Source organism: Lolium perenne, chromosome 2 (assembly GCF_019359855.2).
Source record: "Lolium perenne isolate Kyuss_39 chromosome 2, Kyuss_2.0, whole genome shotgun sequence".
Lineage (NCBI taxonomy): Eukaryota > Viridiplantae > Streptophyta > Magnoliopsida > Poales > Poaceae > Lolium > Lolium perenne.
The window spans coordinates 990,764-1,011,828 of record NC_067245.2 but is presented as its reverse complement, the minus strand read 5'-3'; the positions used below and the strand labels follow the sequence as shown (position 1 = coordinate 1,011,828).

Sequence of the window (21,065 nt, the reverse complement as noted above, 5' to 3'; positions counted from 1 at the left end):
TTTGAAGATAGACACTTGGTAGAACTTGCTCCCACTTATGAAATTGCTGTTGCTTCTTTAGTACACGCGTTAGAAGCTAGATTTGTTAATCTTAATCCTGTGATTCAACATATGTTTCTTACACTCAGTGATATGGAAGAAGGAGAAAAGAAAGATTTTGTATTAGAAACCCTTCTTAAAGAATTTGGGGGAATAGCGAGAGAAGCTAGAAAAGTCTTCACTAAATATAATATGCTAGGCTCTTATACCAACTTTGCCAGTACCCTTGAGAAGATGGAAAAGGATAGACAAAAGTACACTAATAAAGTTAATTATGAGGGGGATATTAAAACATCAATACCTTGCAAGCTCTTGGGAATGTGTGAGGCACTAGAAAAGAATTTTGATTGGATTGTTCCTGAAGATTTGTTTGATGAGAGTAGCAAGCCCAAGACTAATGAAAGGGGAGCCTCTGAAACTCACATAGAAAAGATAAAATGCATAGTTGAGAAAACTCCACACCCCGCTGAAGATGCACCACCCTTCGATAATACTTGATACACACTTTCTGCGCCTAGCTGAAAGGCGTTAAAGAAAAGCGCTTATGGGAGACAACCCATGTTTTTACCTACAGTACTTTGTTTTTATTTTGTGTCTTGGAAGTTGTTTACTACTGTAGCAACCTCTCCTTATCTTAGTTTAGTATTTTGTTGTGCCAAGTAAAGTCGTTGATAGAAAAGTTCATACTAGATTTGGATTACTGCGCAGAAACAGATTTCTTTGCTGTCACGAATCTGGGCTGTTTTCCCTGTAGGTAACTCAGAAAATTATGCCAATTTACGTGAGTGATCCTCAGATATGTACGCAACTTTCATTCAATTTGAGCATTTTCATTTGAGCAAGTCTGGTGCCTCGATAAAATTCGTCAATACGAACTGTTCTGTTTTGACAGATTCTGCCTTTTATTTCGCATTGCCTCTTTTGCTATGTTGGATGAATTTCTTTGATCCATTAATGTCCAGTAGCTTTATGAAATGTCCAGAAGTGTTAAGAATGATTGTGTCACCTCTGAATATGTTAATTTTTATTGTCGCTAACCCTCTAATGAGTTGTTCTAAGTTTGGTGTGGAGGAAGTTTTCAAGGATCAAGAGAGGAGTATGATGCAACATGATCAAGGAGAGTGAAAGCTCTAAGCTTGGGGATGCCCCGGTGGTTCACCCCTGCATATATCAAGAAGACTCAAGCGTCTAAGCTTGGGGATGCCCAAGGCATCCCCTTCTTCATCGACAACATTATCAGGTTCCTCCCCTGAAACTATATTTTTATTCCATCACATCTTATGTGCTTTGCTTGGAGCGTCGGTTTGTTTTTGTTTTTTGTTTTGTTTGAATAAAATGGATCCTAGCATTCACTTTATGGGAGAGAGACACGCTCCGCTGTAGCATATGGACAAGTATGTCCTTAGTTTCTACTCATAGTATTCATGGCGAAGTTTCTCCTTCGTTAAATTGTTATATGGTTGGAATTGGAAAATGATACATGTAGTAATTGCTATTAATGTCTTGGGTAATGTGATACTCGGCAATTGTTGTGCTCATGTTTAAGCTCTTGCATCATATACTTTGCACCCATTAATGAAGAAATACATAGAGCATGCTAAAATTTGGGTTGCATATTTGGTTTCTCTAAGGTCTAGATAATATCTAGTATTGAGTTTGAACAACAAGGAAGATGGTGTAGATTCTTATAATGTTTACAATATGTCTTTTATGTGAGTTTTGCTGCACCGGTTCATCCTTGTGTTTATTTCAAATAAGCCTTGCTAGCCTAAACCTTGTATCGAGAGGGAATACTTCTCATGCATCCAAAATACTTGAGCCAACCACTATGCCATTTGTGTCCACCATACCTACCTACTACATGGTATTTCCCGCCATTCCAAAGTAAATTGCTTGAGTGCTACCTTTAAAATTCCATCATTCACCTTTGCAATATATAGCTCATGGGACAAATAGCTTAAAACCTATTGTGGTATTGAATATGTAATTATGCACTTTATCTCTTATTAAGTTGCTTGTTGCGCGATAACCATGTTGACTGGGGACGCCATCAACTATTCTTTGTTGAATATCATGTGAGTTGCTATGCATGTTCGTCTTGTCTGAAGTAAGAGCGGTCTACCACCTTATGGTTAAGCATGCATATTGTTAGAGAAGAACATTGGGCCGCTAACTAAAGCCATGATCCATGGTGGAAGTTTCAGTTTTGGACAAATATCCTCAATCTCATATGAGAAAATTATTAATTGTTGTTACATGCTTATGCATAAAAGAGGAGTCCATTATCTGTTGTCTATGTTGTCCCGGTATGGATATCTAAGTTGAGAATAATCAATAGCGAGAAATCCAATGCGAGCTTTCTCCTTAGACCTTTGTACAGGCGGCATAGAGGTACCCCTTTGTGACACTTGGTTAAAACATGTGCATTGCGATGATCCGGTAGTCCAAGCTAATTAGGACAAGGTGCGGGCACTATTAGTACACTATGCATGAGGCTTGCAACTTGTAAGATATAATTTACATGATACATATGCTTTATTACTACCGTTGACAAAATTGTTTCATGTTTTCAAAATCAAAGCTCTACCACAAATATAGCAATCGATGCTTTCCTCTTTGAAGGACCTTTCTTTTAATTTTATGTTGAGTCAGTTCACCTATCTCTCTCCACCTCAAGAAGCAAACACTTGTGTGAACTGTGCATTGATTCCTACATACTTGCTTATTGCACTTATTATATTACTCTATGTTGACAATATCCATGAGATATACATGTTACAAGTTGAAAGCAACCGCTGAAACTTAATCTTCCTTTGTGTTGCTTCAATGCTTTTACTATGAATTATTGCTTTATGAGTTAACTCTTATGCAAGACTTATTGATGCTTGTCTTGAAGTGCGATTCATGAAAAGTCTTTGCTTTATGATTCACTTGTTTAATCATGTCATATACATTGTTTTGATCACTGCATTCACTACATATGCTTTACAAATAGTATGATCAAGGTTATGATGGCATGTCACTCCAGAAATTATCTGTGTTATCATTTTACACCTTTCGGGACGAAACGAGAACTAAGCTTGGGGATGCTGCATACGTCTCGACGTATCGATAATTTCTTATGTTCCATGCCACATTATTGATGTTATCTACATGTTTTATGCACACTTTATATCATATTCGTGCATTTTACGGAACTAACCTATTAACAAGATGCTTAGAAGTGCCGATTCTTTGTTTCTGCTGTTTTTGGTTTCAGAAATCCTAGTAACGAAATATTCTCGGAATTGGACGAAATCAACGCCCAGGGTCCTATTTTGCCACGAAGCTTCCAGAAGTCCGAAGAGGAGACGAAGTGGGGCCACGAGGTGGCCACACCCTAGGGCGGCGCGGCCCCCCCCTTGGCCGCGCGGCCCTGTGGTGTGGGGCCCTCGTGCCGCCTCCTGACCTGCCCTTCCGCCTACTTAAAGCCTCCGTTGCGAAACCCCCGATCTGAGAGCCACGATACGGAAAACCTTCCCGGAGACGCCGCCGCCGCCGATCCCATCTCGGGGGATCCGGAGATCGCCTCCGGCACCCTGCCGGAGGGGAATCATCTCCCGGAGGACTCTACGCCGCCATGGTCGCCTCCGGAGTGATGTGTGAGTAGTCTACCCCTGGACTATGGGTCCATAGCAGTAGCTAGATGGTTGTCTTCTCCCCATTGTGCTTCATTGTCGGATCTTGTGAGCTTCCTAACATGATCAAGATCATCTATCTGTAATTCTATATGTTGCGTTTGTTGGGATCCAATGAATAGAGAATACTTGTTATGTTGATTATCAAAGTTATGTCTATGTGTTGTTTATGATCTTGCATGCTCTCCGTTACTAGTAGATGCTCTGGCCAAGTAGATGCTTGTAACTCCAAGAGGGAGTATTTATGCTCGATAGTGGGTTCATGCCTCCATTGATATCTGGGACGATGACGAGAAAGTTCTAAGGTTGTGGATGTCTTGTTGCAGTAGGGATAAAACATTAGTGCTATGTTCAAGGATGTAGTTACTAGTTACATTACGCGCAATACTTAATGCAATTGTCTGTTGTTAGCAACTTAATACTGGAGGGGGTTCGGATGATAACCTGAAGGTGGACTTTTTAGGCATAGATGCATGCTGGATGGCAGTCTATGTACTTTGTCGTAATGCCCAATTAAATCTCACTATACTCATCATAATATGTATGTGCATGGTCATGCCCTCTTTATTTGTCAATTGCCCAACTGTAATTTGTTCACCCAACATGCTGTTTATCTTATGGGAGAGACACCTCTAGTGAACTGTGGACCCCGGTCCAATTCTCTATCTTTGAAATACAATCTCTTTGCAATCTTTGTTCTCTTGTTTTCTGCAAACAATCATCTTCCACACAATACGGTTAATCCTTTGTTACAGCAAGCCGGTGAGATTGACAACCTCACTGTTTCGTTGGGGCAAAGTACTTTGGTTGTGTTGTGCAGGTTCCACGTTGGCGCCGGAATCCCTGGTGTTGCGCCGCACTACATCCCGCCGCCATCAACCTTCAACGTGCTTCTTGGCTCCTCCTGGTTCGATAAACCTTGGTTTCTTTCTGAGGGAAAACTTGCTGCTGTGCGCATCATACCTTCCTCTTGGGGTTCCCAACGAACGTGTGAGTTACACGCCATCAATCCTCCTCGGAATCCCGGCAGCACGACGGCATGGTGACGGTGGTGGTGGAGATCTGTAACGCCCCGCTTTTGCAAACTTGTTTATTTGTCCTTATTGCAAAAATTAGGGGGAACAAAAACTTTTTCCATAGACTAATTATGATGAATTGCCTTGATCTGTTGGTAGATGTATTGTCTTGTTTTACTTGTTGAGTTTTGTCTTGAGCCACTTCAAAGAACAACACCTCTAGTGGTTAAACCAGCAACTCACCAAATAAAACACAAGTGTGACTTAGGAAAAATTGTTTTCCATTTTACTACATCAAACTCTTCTCCTTATGGCAACATGAGTGTGCCATCTTGATACTCCTCTTTGTGTTAGTCTAGCTCAAACCATCCTTGAATCCAAAATTTGGGATCATCTACCCCTCATCACATCCTTCTCTTATACCCACTCATCATGGTTGATTCTGAAGCCAAGTCAACAATTTGTTTTGGCAGGCTTATAAGTTCCAGACTTTGGCAGTTGATATCTAAGCAACCACCACTTTTATTGGTGATCTTAGTGCATGGATCCCATCTATGCAACACCCTCTTCAACCTCCAAGTCTTGCATGTCTCAGTCAATCCTTGCAGCTCATATATTCAACTTGATCTTGTACCCTATTCAGTGATTCAACACTAGATCACTTCCTTCAATTTTACCTCTCGTTTGTATTCAAGTTTAATCTTCACAAAACCAAGAGTGAGAATGATGGGTACATTTTGTAGCCATCATCTACCCTTGAGAACACTTCTCTCTAAATTAGTTTTCTCTCTCAAAAAAATCCTATTGATTTTCCTTCTCTAGATTTGATCACAAAACTACTTCTAGTTTTACTGCACCTTTTCAAGATATTTTGTCAAGGAAAACAAGGAACTGAAATGGGTTTTGTTTTTCATCCCATTTCTACCAAGTACTGATTTCTAAAACATTATTTTCTATCTTGCTTTCTTTTTAGCAAAAGGCTTGTTTATGATACCTATACCATTTCTTGTTTTCCCTCTTGCTTAATTTTACACTGGAGAAAAAGCCTACCTTACTTGAGAAAGTAAATAGAATATTTTGAACCCCTATGTTCCAACTTGTTTTATCTCAACATTTTCAAATTCCACTCCACTTGAGTTCATTCCCAATTGTCTCTAGACAATTGAGGTGTGTCATATACCTTTTAATTGAATTCTACTTCAAATGGCATCTCCTGCACATCTCTGATTCTGCCACATGGTATCCCCTCATTCCCCAATTCTTGATCAAATGGATGATCATTTAATACTTTCCAATAAATCCCAATTGACCTATTATTGAAGAACAAGTTATATTTCATCATACCCATCTCAACCCTCTATTCTTTCCATCATCACCTTGACCTCATGAATTGATGATTTATGTCAATATATTCATTCTTGTGAGTATATGAATACTTCACTCACCATCTCTCTTAATCTTGCTCTATCATTGACTAAACCACCATCACCACCCATCTACCTTGGCATGCTCATGCATTGTTCCATGTGGTGAATCCCAATTCTTTCAACTTTGAATTCTAATGTAAACCTCTAATCATCAACTATACCTTGGGAACCATCTTCATCATAAGTTGGTCTCAACCAAAGTGGTGGAGATTATTCTCATGGCACATGTCACCTTCATACTCCTTTTTATCTATATGTATCTACTCCTATTTTTATCATTATCAAAGTCACTCATTGACATTATCTTCTCAACATCATGCCTTGGTCTATACACATGAATGTTGTGCACCTCTCTCATTGTTCACTAGTGTTTGGCAAAAATGGAGCCGGCCATTGTGTTGGCATGACAATTTCGACCAGACATTGTGTTCCTCACTTTCTTCTCTTGCAAGCCTTGTCTCCCAACTACCCCAACAATTAAATGGGCAGCCACCCACCTTGGCCAATCAAAAAAGGAGGCAGCCACCCCTCTCCCTCTATATAAGGAGCTTGGCCGGCCACCTCCTTCACCTTTGGCTCTCATTTCTCTTCCTCCACTCCCTCACACTCTCCTCCTCCACTTCTCCACGAAATGCTGCTGCTCCTTGCTTGCATGGCCGGCCATGGCCATGGAAAGCCACCAAGATGAAGCTTCCCTCCTCCCTCAAGCTCATCCTCACCATGAGAGCATCTCTCTCACTCTCTTCTCCCCTAACCTTTGATGAATCCAGCCCCCTTTCTCTTTTTCTCCTCTCACAAGATTGGATCTTGATGCAGGTGCATGTTGGTCCAAGCATGGAGAAGGTTGAGCAATCCTCAGATCTGAAACTCTTGACCAAAGTTCGTCCAAAACCTTGCAGTAATTTATGTATCTTGCTGTTTCAGATTCTGGTACGAACTTGTAAAATCCGCCAAATCTTGTGTGCGGATCCAAATCGAGTGATTCAAAGTTCCGAAGATAGGTATTGAAAAGATCTACAACTTGGCGTTGGTCTCATCCTCAAATTCGTTACGAATTTTGCATGGTAAATAAAGTTCTGCAAACATGTAGAATCACTGTTTGTTATATTTCTTCCGTTTTACAAAACCTTTTTGAGCAAACTCAACTGTGTATGAAAGCCCTATCCAGCACCTTCGTTTTGGCGTTGGTTTCACTTCAAATGACTTCGTGAAATTGAAATGGTTCACAGATTAATGTCTGGTCAGATCTGACTTTGTCGAATTAAACCAGGAGCTTGGAAACGAATTTTTGAATGAAACCAATTGGGTAAGAACCATCTATTCAATACTTTTCAGATGCAGCTGACCTCATATTTTTATGAGTTATGTACGATGTTTGGTGAATTAAACTTTCTCTGTGTGTTCTGCAGACATGGCTGTTAGCTTTTAAATCACCAAAAATCCATTTTTGAACCTAATTGAGTGATTCCACTTCTGTAGGATTACTGGATGTTTTCTTAATCATCTCAAACAAGTTTCAAACCTTTATCTGTTCTGCAACTCCATAGTTAAAGCAAATGGTGAAAACATGCAGTAAACTTGTAAATCCATTTGTCAGAGTTTCAGAAACAATTTGAACCCAAATCCAATTGTGTGTGGACCTCTGTTTAAATATCTTTCAAATGCCAGTGGCCTCATATTTTTAGGATTTTTCTACGATTTATGTCTTACAGATCTTTTTTTTCTGTACAGTCAGATTCAAAGAAATTCCTAAAATTGTAGGTTTAATATTTTTGGGTAATTCCAATTGGGTTAGTCTTGTATTAGTACTGGCTATATAGGAAAAATATTATTAGTCTCTGTTCATACATATTTGTTGCTGTTAGTAATGTATATGTGTGACATGCATTGTTGAAGCAAAACTTTTCGGTTTATTTAAAACCCTTGACCAACTCTCTTTAGTAGAGATGGGCAACCTTTGTTTTATGCTTGCAAAACAAAACCTCTGCAACCTAACTTTAGCTCTTTTGTTTTGCTTAAGTTTTCAAATGATGTGGTATATGGTTTGCTTCCTATTTTTGTATAGTGTTAAGTGAGCAAATTAAATTAGGAAAACTGATTTCTACTTTTCCAAAAATGTTTGAAATTATGTTGTGAATGTTTGTGATGCCAAACTAATGCTCTTGTCCTCTTCATGATGTTATCTACCAGGGGATAATTGGTTTATACCATGGTGATAACCGAGAGAGGCAATTGCTAAGTTGTGATGCACTCATACCTTTACTAGGTAAATAAATGGGGTTTTCTAAATTAAAACTCTTAAAGTTGTTTTGTGGTATCTATAAGTCCTTAGTATGTTATACCTTGGCTGCATGGTTAGTTGTTGATTGTTGAATGTTGTCTTGTTGATGCAATGTGATTGATTGTGTTCCTTTTATATTTTCCGGCGATAGATGCGAACAATTCCGGAGAAGAAGAAGAACTGGAATCGGACGAGGATTTTATTTATGTTGTTGGGATTCTTATATTGATGGAGTTGAAGAAGTGCAGGGACAAATAAGCCAAGGCAAGCCATCTTTTGATCTCTGATTCGGTGTCTAGTTGGATGTCATTTGTTGATATCCAAAGCACCTTGATTCTATGTGTGTTGTTCTCTTTATTATTGTCATCTATGTATGGTTGCTAGTGGGGTACTCCCTAGTAGTGACACTCCACTATTGTCTTTGTGATTATGGGATGCATGGTATCATGGCCGTGCTATTCCTCTTGATTATCTTGTATGCTCGACTTGAGCATGTTCCATCTCCAGATAATGACTTACACCACACACACACCATTTTTGTAGTATAGAGGTATCAATGTCATGATCTTGGTGTATTCTCAACTTGAGAGGAGTATGCCGTGTACCCATTGGAGAGTATGTTGGATAGTGATACTCCACTATCTAATTTGTACTTTTAGCACCACAAATCTGAAAGTATAATCCTCTTTGTGTTGTCATCATACATGCTTATCTTAAGCGAGTATGATCCACCCATTACTCCTTTATACCATCTATGGCACGATGACTCTCATCTCGGCCATAGTGCAATACTAGTTCAACTCATGAAACTATAGGTTGGGAACCCCTCAAGGCTTACCTTGTTGTAAATGTTTTGTGAAAACCTTGGGTGAGTTAACCCAAGCGTATGGTTTAAGAAAGCAAAGGATCTTGGTAAAGATGTTCGGAAAAGTGGTGTATGGTTGTTTGTTGAACAACCAAGGGGTTGTGGGAAAAATGGTTTTAAAAAGGAGCACTGCGTATAAGTGTACACCAGCCCAACTTTTATCGCGCAACCATTCTACACTGGTGTGGGACGGGGCTTAGCCCGTAGTTTGTTGAAGCTGGCAGGAGCACCCTTCACAACTCTCTAGGGAGGGTCACGATGACCTCCGACGCCGGGTTGCGCTCTGGAGGAGGCAATACACTGTAGTTGTCTATAGCCAGACGATTACTGAGGGTCTTCTGTCGTGGCGCCGGAGATACGCTCAAAAAGGAGGTATGCTGCCGGGGTGCCGGGAAGGGTTAAGCCCGCAGGGAAGGACTCGTGCCAGTGGAGATGGGCGAAAGGTTATGTCCGGGTATCCGTCGTGGCATATGTTGTTATGTGGGGATGATGCCCACACGATAGGTATCCGGATAGTTGTGGGGAAAGTGTGCAAACTCTGCAGAGTCAAATCTATTCGAATAGCCGTGTCCACGGTCATGGACGGGTTGCAAAGGTCTACCTTTACCGGGGCTTGTGTTTTGTTTTCGAACAAATGTTTTGCAAAGGAAGTGTTGTGTTTGTGTGTACCAGAAAGGTACGGAAAAATGGGTGTGTGTTGACCATATAGATATGGTCGTGGAAAAATGGAGGCTAAGTGGGGAACTCTTTCCTAAATGTTTCTTGAAGAGGAACTCTTCTTTAATAAAGATATAGAGATGTCATAAGTATCTTTTGAAGTATCTTCTTCAATAAAGATATAGGTATGTCATAGGAATCCTCTAGCATTTCCATCAACTGAGATGGACTTATGCTACCTCATCTCCAATAAAGATATAGATATGTCATAGAACTTCCTAAGCATCCCCATCAGTTGAGATGGCAGCATGCTACCTTTCCTCCTTGAAGGTTAGCTAGTTGTCCCTAAAACACCGTAGTGTCCGCATCACTTGAGAAGTCGGCATGTTATATCCACAAGAGAAACTGACGCTCTTGTGCATGCTATATCCACGAGAGAAACTATGTCTCTTCCACATGTTTTATCCACAAGAGAAACTGATTCTCTTCCCCCTGCTATTTCCACTAGTGAAATTAGCTCTTCCCTCTTGTCATCGTAGATTAGCACTTGTTATCTTGCACTCTTGCAAAGTACCTTTCTTGATGGTTTGCGAGTACAATTCCAAATGTACTCACGGCTTTGTCCCTGGCTATTTACTTGGCCAGACTTGGAGGAACACGACGGATGAAGAAGGAATTGGCGACGTCTATGCGAGCTAGGAACGTCTTCCCGATCGATTTACTGTAGGGTTATGGCGAGATGACTTGGGTCTTGCGGCTCTTTGAAGTGATGTTGCTACTCTGATGTTTAGATAGGCCCTTCGAGGCTATTATGTAAGTATTGGTCATGTGACCATGTTGTAATTTTCTTATTCCGCTTTGTAATGGATGGTGTAATTTGATAACAGTTCGGTTATGTGTTCACGACGCACTGATCATGGGATCGTCAACTGTATACATAACAGGGTATTTCGGACAGCTAGTCCGGGGTCCCCACAGAGCTGGTATCAGAGCTATCCTGACTGTAGGAGACCTTAGTTAGCATGGACGTTAGTTAGGAAACAAGTACTTGGGGAAAATATTTACGAAACAAATTCTTTCTTTAGTCAGAAGTATAGCTTCTATTCCTCTTATTTATTCAAAGCTTCTAAATTCTTATCTCTCTGCTTTATAAAAAGGTTTTAAAATTCTTGCTCTACTGTCTCAACCACTTCAAACCTACATGTTGGACGATGTCCCCTACTCAGACCGGAGACTCGAAGTCGAAGATGGATCAACCTTTTATGAAGTCTCACGTATCTCCAACGACAACTATTGAAGATCGGACGCCGACTTAGTCCTGCACATAAAGGGATAATAAAATCATGTCTTTGGTTATCACCAAAGTGAGCTGACCTTGTTCCTCCGTGGACTTGCACTTTTTGCAGTCGTCAGGGATCAAGCCCTCAGTTTCTTGACTAGTAATTTTTTTAGGCCAGCCACGAGAAGATATCGACTTCGGGAGCACCTCAACAGCTATCTCTACGAAGACCTCATGTTTCTGGGATGTCGACACTAGAAGTTCTACACAGTTTTCTCTACCGCCTCAACATCAACGACTCAACACCCGGCCCCTTCACTACCAATTGTTACAAGGATCCAAGTTGAAGCTGATGCTGACGATATGAAGACGTCGACATATGTGGCCAGTCCCAAACCAATAGGATGGATAGGACAAACTCAATCGCTTTGATTGAGATAAACCCGCGCATTAGGAATTTCTGGGTACTTAGAGTACCATGTCTGGTTTGATAATTGCTTGTAGTTCCCTAGTGTGCTACCTTGAGTGTTTGTATCTGTCTGTTGTGTGCATGTATGTCTTGCTATTTAGACGTTCCCGCCCTTTTTAATTGTTTGAAATTTGTAAAACAGAAATTAAAAATGGAAATCTGCTAGTGTACTGTTTTGCTAATAAAAATAGTTTGGTAGCTCGGATTGATGTAATTCCAATTGCACTAGAACCAGTATGAAATTATCTTTCAGATGCCACTGACCTTGTATTTTTAGGATTTTTGTGCGATTTTTGATAAATAAAACTTGATCACTGATTCTGGTCAGTATTTTGAGTCTCAAAAATTGAAAAATAAATATTTTTGAATGATTCCAATTGTGTTGATCTTGTTTTGTTATTTTGCATCTAGGAAAAATACCAGTAGCCTCTGTTAGTGGTATTTTGTCTCTGGTTATGATTGTATGGGTGTCACATGCAATGATAGGATTAAAGTTTGCCTCGCCGGTGTATTGCTAACTGCTAGTTAGTTGGGTAGATTAACGAAAGACTCTAACTATAAACCCGTTAACAGTTGTTTTTCAATCATCGGAAAAACTAACCCAGACCCCTATCTACGCCGACTACTTTCAAGATTAGCTGGAGCGACTCTACCACGCCAACGAAGCAGAAGCCCCTACCTTCAAGAGTGACTGCACCTCGGCGAGAAGACTTACTAACTTGGTCTAACCTTGGTATATAATCGCGCTAACCTCGAGGATATCTTTTTGAAACCCCCCCCCCTCTAACACGCCGTCTAACAAGCTGAGAGGTCAATAGCGTCAAAGCCAAGCTACATCACATGGTTCATCTGGTCCTCATCTAGTGAAGCTCAGGAAGATGCCGGAAGACTGGAGATTAAATGAAAAATTGCCCGCTCCCTTCTTAGCTGATATAAGACAGCACCGACCCGCAAGCTGAAGATTGTCTTCGACGACCTCTGCTGCTGCTTCATATGGTTACCAACTAGGTGTTTCATCAACTTACTAACTCACCGCGCGTCCCATGTGGTTTAGTTATCACGTGAGTGCCTCTTGAAGTTGTGGTCTGCACGTCGCCCCTGAAGATTCTTCAACTAAGTACGGAAGATCGATGACTCCTTCAGAAGCCCCCGACAGGACCGCAAGGCAGAAGCTCTAAGTTTTTCCGAAAGTCCGATGAAAAATCTTAAGGGTGGAAGACTTCGTCTTCCACTAAAAGTTGGAGCTAACCCTAAACATTTTAAACCTTTCTAACACACCGTTGGAAACGTAGGATGCACTAACCCCTCTTGAAGCCGTGGACTACACAACGCCCTCTGAAGATGTTCGACTCAAGACGGGAGGTCAATGGCTTCCCCAAGGAGCGCCCGACAAGACCCGTGGCCGAAGCTTGCAGTTTTTAATGCCCCTCCCGATGAACAATTTTAAGGGTGGAAGACTTCGTCTTCCACTAAATTTAAGCTAACTCTCAAAAGTTTTCAACCCTGCTCAAGCACCATTGGGTGCACTAACTCTCCTAAAAATCATGAACCCCGCTAGGTTCATTAAGAAGCTACAGGTCTAACATCTGCAGGGAATAGTCAACCTCTTCATGAAGCTCGCCATCGGCAGGAATCCATCATGTCTGCTAGAAGATGAAGCAACGACCTTCTCTACAATGGTGCATCTACAGAAGTATGGAATCTAACTTTCGTTAAGCTTTACAACCCCTCTAGTTCTGCGCTCAGTAATCTCGGGATGAGATTATTTTAAGGGTGGAAGGATCTGTAACGCCCCGCTTTTGCAAACTTGTTTATTTGTCCTTATTGCAAAAATTAGGGGGAACAAAAACTTTTTCCATAGACTAATTATGATGAATTGCCTTGATCTGTTGGTAGATGTATTGTCTTGTTTTACTTGTTGAGTTTTGTCTTGAGCCACTTCAAAGAACAACACCTCTAGCGGTTAAACCAGCAACTCACCAAATAAAACACAAGTGTGACTTAGGAAAAATTGTTTTCCTTTTTACTACATCAAACTCTTCTCCTGATGGCAACATGAGTGTGCCATCTTAATACTCCTCTTTGTGTTAGTCTAGCTCAAACCATCCTTGAATCCAAAATTTGGGATCATCTACCCCTCATCACATCCTTCTCTTATACCCACTCATCATGGTTGATTCTGAAGCCAAGTCAACAATTTGTTTTGGCAGGCTTATAAGTTCCAGACTTTGGCAGTTGATATCTAAGCAACCACCACTGTTATTGGTGATCTTAGTGCATGGATCCCATCTATGCAACACCCTCTTCAACCTCCACGTCTTGCATGTCTCAGTCAATCCTTGCAGCTCATATATTCAACTTGATCTTGTACCCTATTCAGTGATTCAACACTAGATCACTTCCTTCAATTTTACCTCTCGTTTGTATTCAAGTTTAATCTTCACAAAACCAAGAGTGAGAATGATGGGTACATTTTGTAGCCATCATCTACCCTTGAGAACACTTCTCTCTAAATTAGTTTTCTCTCTCAAAAAAATCCTATTGATTTTCCTTCTCTAGATTTGATCACAAAACTACTTCTAGTTTTACTACACCTTTTCAAGATATTTCGTCAAGGAAAACAAGGAACTGAAATGGGTTTTGTTTTTCATCCCATTTCTACCAAGTACTGATTTCTAAAACATTATTTTCTATCTTGCTTTCTTTTTAGCAAAAGGCTTGTTTATGATACCTATACCATTTCTTGTTTTCCCTCTTGCTTAATTTTACACTGGAGAAAAACCCTACCTTACTTGAGAAAGTAAATAGAATATTTTGAACCCCTATGTTCCAACTTGTTTTATCTCAACATTTTCAAATTCCACTCCACTTGAGTTCATTCCCAATTGTCTCTAGACAATTGAGGTGTGTCATATACCTTTCAATTGAATTCTACTTCAAATGGCATCTCCTGCACATCTCTGATTCTGCCACATGGTATCCCCTCATTCCCCAATTCTTGATCAAATGGATGATCATTTAATACTTTCCAATAAATCCCAATTGACCTATTATTGAAGAACAAGTTATATTTCATCATACCCATCTCAACCCTCTATTCTTTCCATCATCACCTTGACCTCATGAATTGATGATTTATGTCAATATATTCATTCTTGTGAGTATATGAATACTTCACTCACCATGCATCTCTCTTAATCTTGCTCTATCATTGACTAAACCACCATCACCACCCATCTACCTTGGCATGCTCATGCATTGTTCCATGTGGTGAATCCCAATTCTTTCAACTTTGAATTCTAATGTAAACCTCTAATCATCAACTATACCTTGGGAACCATCTTCATCATAAGTTGGTCTCAACCAAAGTGGTGGAGATTATTCTCATGGCAGATGTCACCTTCATACTCCTTTTTATCTATATGTATCTACTCCTATTTTTATCATTATCAAAGTCACTCATTGGCATTATCTTCTCAACATCATGCCTTGGTCTATACACATGAATGTTGTGCACCTCTCTCATTGTTCACTAGTGTTTGGCAAAAATGGAGCCGGCCATTGTGTTGGCATGACAATTTCGACCAGCCATTGTGTTCCTCACTTTCTTCTCTTGCAAGCCTTGTCTCCCAACTACCCCAACAATTAAATGGGCAGCCACCCACCTTGGCCAATCAAAAAAGGAGGCAGCCACCCCTCTCCCTCTATATAAGGAGCTTGGCCGGCCACCTCCTTCACCTTTGGCTCTCATTTCTCTTCCTCCACTCCCTCACACTCTCCTCCTCCACTTCTCCACGAAATGCTGCTGCTCCTTGCTTGCATTGCCGGCCATGGCCATGGAAAGCCACCAAGATGAAGCTTCCCTCCTCCCTCAAGCTCATCCTCACCATGAGAGCATCTCTCTCACTCTCTTCTCCCCTAACCTTTGATGAATCCAGCCCCCTTTCTCTTTTTCTCCTCTCACAAGATTGGATCTTGATGCAGGTGCATGTTGGTCCAAGCATGGAGAAGGTTGAGAAATCCTCAGATCTGAAACTCTTGACCAAAGTTCGTCCAAAACCTTGCAGTAATTTCTGTATCTTGCTGTTTCAGATTCTGGTACGAACTTGTAAAATCCGCCAAATCTTGTGTACGGATCCAAATCGAGTGATTCAAAGTTCCGAAGATAGGTATTGAAAAGATCTACAACTTGGCGTTGGTCTCATCCTCAAATTCGTTACGAATTTTGCATGGTAAATAAAGTTCTGCAAACATGTAGAATCACTATTTGTTATATTTCTTCCGTTTTACAAAACCTTTTTGAGCAAACTCAACTGTGGGTGAAAGCCCTATCCAGCATCTTCATTTTGGCATTGGTTTCACTTGAAGTGACTTCCTGAAATTGAAATGGTTCACAGATTAATGTCTGGTCAGATCTGAATTTGTCGAATTAAACCAGGAGCTTGGAAACGAATTTTTGAATGAAACCAATTGGGTAAGAACCATCTATTCAATACTTTTCAGATGCAGCTGACCTCATATTTTTATGAGTTATGTACGATGTTTGGTGAATTAAACTTTCTCTGTGTGTTCTGCAGACATGGCTGTTAGCTTTTAAATCACCAAAAATCCATTTTTGAACCTAATTGAGTGATTCCACTTCTGTAGGATTACTGGATGTTTTCTTAATCATCTCAAACAAGTTTCAAACCTTTATCTGTTCTGCAACTCCATAGTTAAAGCAAATGGTGAAAACATGCAGTAAACTTGTAAATCCATTTGTCAGTGTTTCAGAAACAATTTGAACCCAAATCCAATTGTGTGTGAACCTCTGTTTAAATATCTTTCAAATGCCAGTGGCCTCATATTTTTAGGATTTTTCTACGATTTATGTCTTACAGATCTTTTTTTTCTGTACAGTCAGATTCAAAGAAATTCCTAAAATTGTAGGTTTAATATTTTTGGGTAATTCCAATTGGGTTAGTCTTGTATTAGTACTGGCTATATAGGAAAAATATTATTAGTCTCTGTTCATACATATTTGTTGCTGTTAGTAATGTATATGTGTGACATGCATTGTTGAAGCAAAACTTTTCGGTTTATTTAAAACCCTTGACCAACTCTCTTTAGTAGAGATGGGCAACCTTTGTTTTATGCTTGCAAAACAAAACCTCTGCAACCTAACTTTAGCTCTTTTGTTTTGCTTAAGTTTTCAAATGATGTGGTATATGGTTTGCTTCCTATTTTTGTATAATGTTAAGTGAGCAAATTAAATTAGGAAAACTGATTTCTACTTTTCCAAAAATGTTTGAAATTATGTTGTGAATGTTTGTGATGCCAAACTAATGCTCTTGTCCTCTTCATGATGTTATCTACCAGGGGATAATTGGTTTATACCATGGTGATAACCGAGAGAGGCAATTGCTAAGTTGTGATGCACTCATACCTTTACTAGGTAAATACATGGGGTTTTCTAAATTAAAACTCTTAAAGTTGTTTTGTGGTATCTATAAGTCCTTAGTATGTTATACCTTGGCTGCATGGTTAGTTGTTGATTGTTGAATGTTGTCTTGTTGATGCAATGTGATTGATTGTGTTCCTTTTATATTTTCCGGCGATAGATGCGAACAATTCCGGAGAAGAAGAAGAACTGGAATCGGACGAGGATTTTATTTATGTTGTTGGGATTCTTATATTGATGGAGTTGAAGAAGTGCAGGGACAAATAAGCCAAGGCAAGCCATCTTTTGATCTCTGATTCGGTGTCTAGTTGGATGTCATTTGTTGATATCCAAAGCACCTTGATTCTATGTGTGTTGTTCTCTTTATTATTGTCATCTATGTATGGTTGCTAGTGGGGTACTCCCTAGTAGTGACACTCCACTATTGTCTTTGTGATTATGGGATGCATGGTATCATGGCCGTGCTATTCCTCTTGATTATCTTGTATGCTCGACTTGAGCATGTTCCATCTCCAGATAATGACTTACACCACACACACACCATTTTTGTAGTATAGAGGTATCAATGTCATGATCTTGGTGTATTCTCAACTTGAGAGGAGTATGCCGTGTACCCATTGGAGAGTATGTTGGATAGTGATACTCCACTATCTAATTTGTACTTTTAGCACCACAAATCTGAAAGTATAATCCTCTTTGTGTTGTCATCATACATGCTTATCTTAAACGAGTATGATCCACCCATTACTCCTTTATACCATCTATGGCACGATGACTCTCATCTCGGCCATAGTGCAATACTAGTTCAACTCATGAAACTATAGGTTGGGAACCCCTCAAGGCTTACCTTGTTGTAAATGTTTTGTGAAAACCTTGGGTGAGTTAACCCAAGCGTATGGTTTAAGAAAGCAAAGGATCTTGGTAAAGATGTTCGGAAAAGTGGTGTATGGTTGTTTGTTGAACAACCAAGGGGTTGTGGGAAAAATGGTTTTAAAAAGGAGCACTGCGTATAAGTGTACACCAGCCCAAATTTTATCGCGCAACCACTCTACCCTGGTGTGGGACGGGGCTTAGCCCGTAGTTTGTTGAAGCTGGCAGGAGCACCCTTCACAACTCTCTAGGGAGGGTCACGATGACCTCCGACACCGGGTTGCGCTCTGGAGGAGGCAATACACTGTAGTTGTCTATAGCCGGACGATTACTGAGGGTCTTCTGTCGTGGCGCCGGAGATACGCTCAAAAAGGAGGTATGCTGCCGGGGTGCCGGGAAGGGTTAAGCCCGCAGGGAAGGACTCGTGCCAGTGGAGATGGGCGAAAGGTTATGTCCGGGTATCCGTCGTGGCATATGTTGTTATGTGGGGATGATGCCCACACGATAGGTATCCGGATAGTTGTGGGGAAAGTGTGCAAACTCTGCAGAGTCAAATCTGTTCGAATAGCCGTGTCCACGGTCATGGACGGGTTGCAAAGGTCTACCTTTACCGGGGCTTGTGTTTTGTTTTTGAACAAATATTTTGCAAAGGAAGTGTTGTGTTTGTGTGTACCGGAAAGGTACGGAAAAATGGGCGTGTGTTGACCATATAGATATGGTCGTGGAAAAATGGAGGCTAAGTGGGGAACTCTTTCCTAAATATTTCTTGAAGAGGAACTCTTCTTTAATAAAGATATAGAGATGTCATAAGTATCTTTTGAAGTATCTTCTTCAATAAAGATATAGGTATGTCATAGGAATCCTCTAGCATTTCCATCAACTGAGATGGACTTATGCTACCTCATCTCCAATAAAGATATAGATATGTCATAGAACTTCCTAAGCATCCCCATCAGTTGAGATGGCGGCATGCTACCTTTCCTCCTTGAAGGTTAGCTAGTTGTCCCTAAAACACCGTAGTGTCCGCATCACTTGAGAAGTCGGCATGTTATATCCACAAGAGAAACTGACGCTCTTGTGCATGCTATATCCACGAGAGAAACTATGTCTCTTCCACATGTTTTATCCACAAGAGAAACTGATTCTCTTCCCCCTGCTATTTCCACTAGTGAAATTAGCTCTTCCCTCTTGTCATCGTAGATTAGCACTTGTTATCTTGCACTCTTGCAAAGTACCTTTCTTGATGGTTTGCGAGTACAATTCCAAATGTACTCACGGCTTTGTCCCTGGCTATTTACTTGGCCAGACTTGGAGGAACACGACGGATGAAGAAGGAGTTGGCGACGTCTATGCGAGCTAGGAACGTCTTCCCAGTCAGTTGCCTGTAGGGTTATGGCAGATGACTTGGGTACTACGCTGCTGAAGTGATGTTGCTACTCTGATGTTTAGATAGGCCCTTCGAGGCTATTTTTTAAGTATTGGTCATGTGACCATGTTGTAATTTTCTTATTCCGCTTTGTAATGGATGGTGTAATTTGATAACAGTTCGGTTATGTGTTCACGGCGCACTGATCATGGGATCGTGAACTGTATACATAACAGGGTATTTCGGACAGCTAGTCCGGGGTCCCCATAAGATCTCCGGCAGGGCTTCGCCTATGCACTGCGGGAGAGATATGTGGAGGAGGGGCGCTAGGGTTTGGGGAGAGAGGGGGTCTAGGGCGCTGGCCACTTGGGGGCTGCGGCCTAGGAGGATTTGGTGTGGCCGGCCCCTCCCCTTGGCTCCTCATTATATAGGTGGAAGCCCCAAGTGTTGGACTACAAGTCTTCGAATAAGACCCCAACCCAAAACTTCCCATATGGTGGGAAACCTACTGAAGGAGGGAGTCCTACTCAAGGTGGGACTCCCACCTTTCCTTGAGGGGGGTGGCCGGCCACCTTAGGTGGAGTCCACCTGGGACTCCTCCCCCTTAGGGTTGGCCGGCCATGCTAGTGGAGTCCCTCCGGGACTCCACCTTCCATAGTGATTTCTTCCAGACTTTTCTAGAACCTTCTAGAAACCTTCCATAAATGCACCGGATCATTTTCAAACTTATAAAATGACTTCCTATATATGAATCTTATTCTACGGACCATTCCGGAACTCCTCGTGATGTCATGGATTCCATCCGAGACTCCGAACAAAACTTTGAACTCCATTCCATATTCCATATCTACTCAAACGACATCAAACCTTAAGTGTGTCACCCTACGGTTCGTGAACTATGCAGACATGGTTGAGACTTCTCTACGACCAATAACCAATAGCGGGATCTGGAGATCCATAATGGCTCCCACATATTCAATGATGACTTAGTGATCGAATGAACCATTTACATACGATATCGATTCCCTTTGTCACGCGATATTTTACTTGTCCGAGGTTTGATCATCGGTATCTCTATATCTTGTTCAACCTCGTCTCCTGCAAGTACTCTTTACTCGTACCGTGGTATGTGGACTCTTATGAACCTTCCATATTCTTGCAAGCTAATTAGACGACATTCCACCGAGAGGGCCCAGAGTATATCTATCCGTCATCGGAATGGACAAATCCCACTGTTTATCCATATGCCTCAACTCATACTTTCTGAATACTTAATCCCACCTTTATAACCACCCATTTACGCAGTGGCGTTTGATGTAATCAAAGTACCCTTCCGGTATAAGTGATTTACATGATCTCATGGTCGAAAGGACTAGGTAACTATGTATCGAAAGCTTATAGCAAATGAACTTAATGACGTGATCTTATGCTACGCTTAATTGGGTGTGTCCATTACATCATTCACATAATGATATAACCTTGTTATTAATAACATCCAACGTTCATGATCATGAAACTATGATCATCTATTAATCAACAAGCTAGTTATACAAGAGGCTTACTAGGGACTCCTTGTTGTTTACATAACACACATGTATCACTGTTTCGGTTAATACAATTATAGCATGGTATATAAACATTTATCATAAACACAAAGATATATATAATAGCAAGGTGGG

General features: G+C 40.8%; 2 long non-coding RNA genes across 2 annotated transcripts; both read left to right on the top strand.

The window, feature by feature from the left end:
- Positions 1 to 7,395: 7,395 nt before the first annotated feature.
- LOC139835112 (uncharacterized) lies at positions 7,396 to 8,929 on the top strand. Its single transcript, XR_011750821.1, has 3 exons — positions 7,396 to 7,465; positions 8,350 to 8,425; positions 8,592 to 8,929. It is a non-coding gene; the product is annotated as an uncharacterized lncRNA (long non-coding RNA).
- A 7,186-nt stretch (positions 8,930 to 16,115) lies between these two features.
- Positions 16,116 to 17,648, top strand: LOC127329573 (uncharacterized). Its single transcript, XR_007868978.2, has 3 exons — positions 16,116 to 16,184; positions 17,069 to 17,144; positions 17,311 to 17,648. It is a non-coding gene; the product is annotated as an uncharacterized lncRNA (long non-coding RNA).
- Positions 17,649 to 21,065: the final 3,417 nt, after the last annotated feature.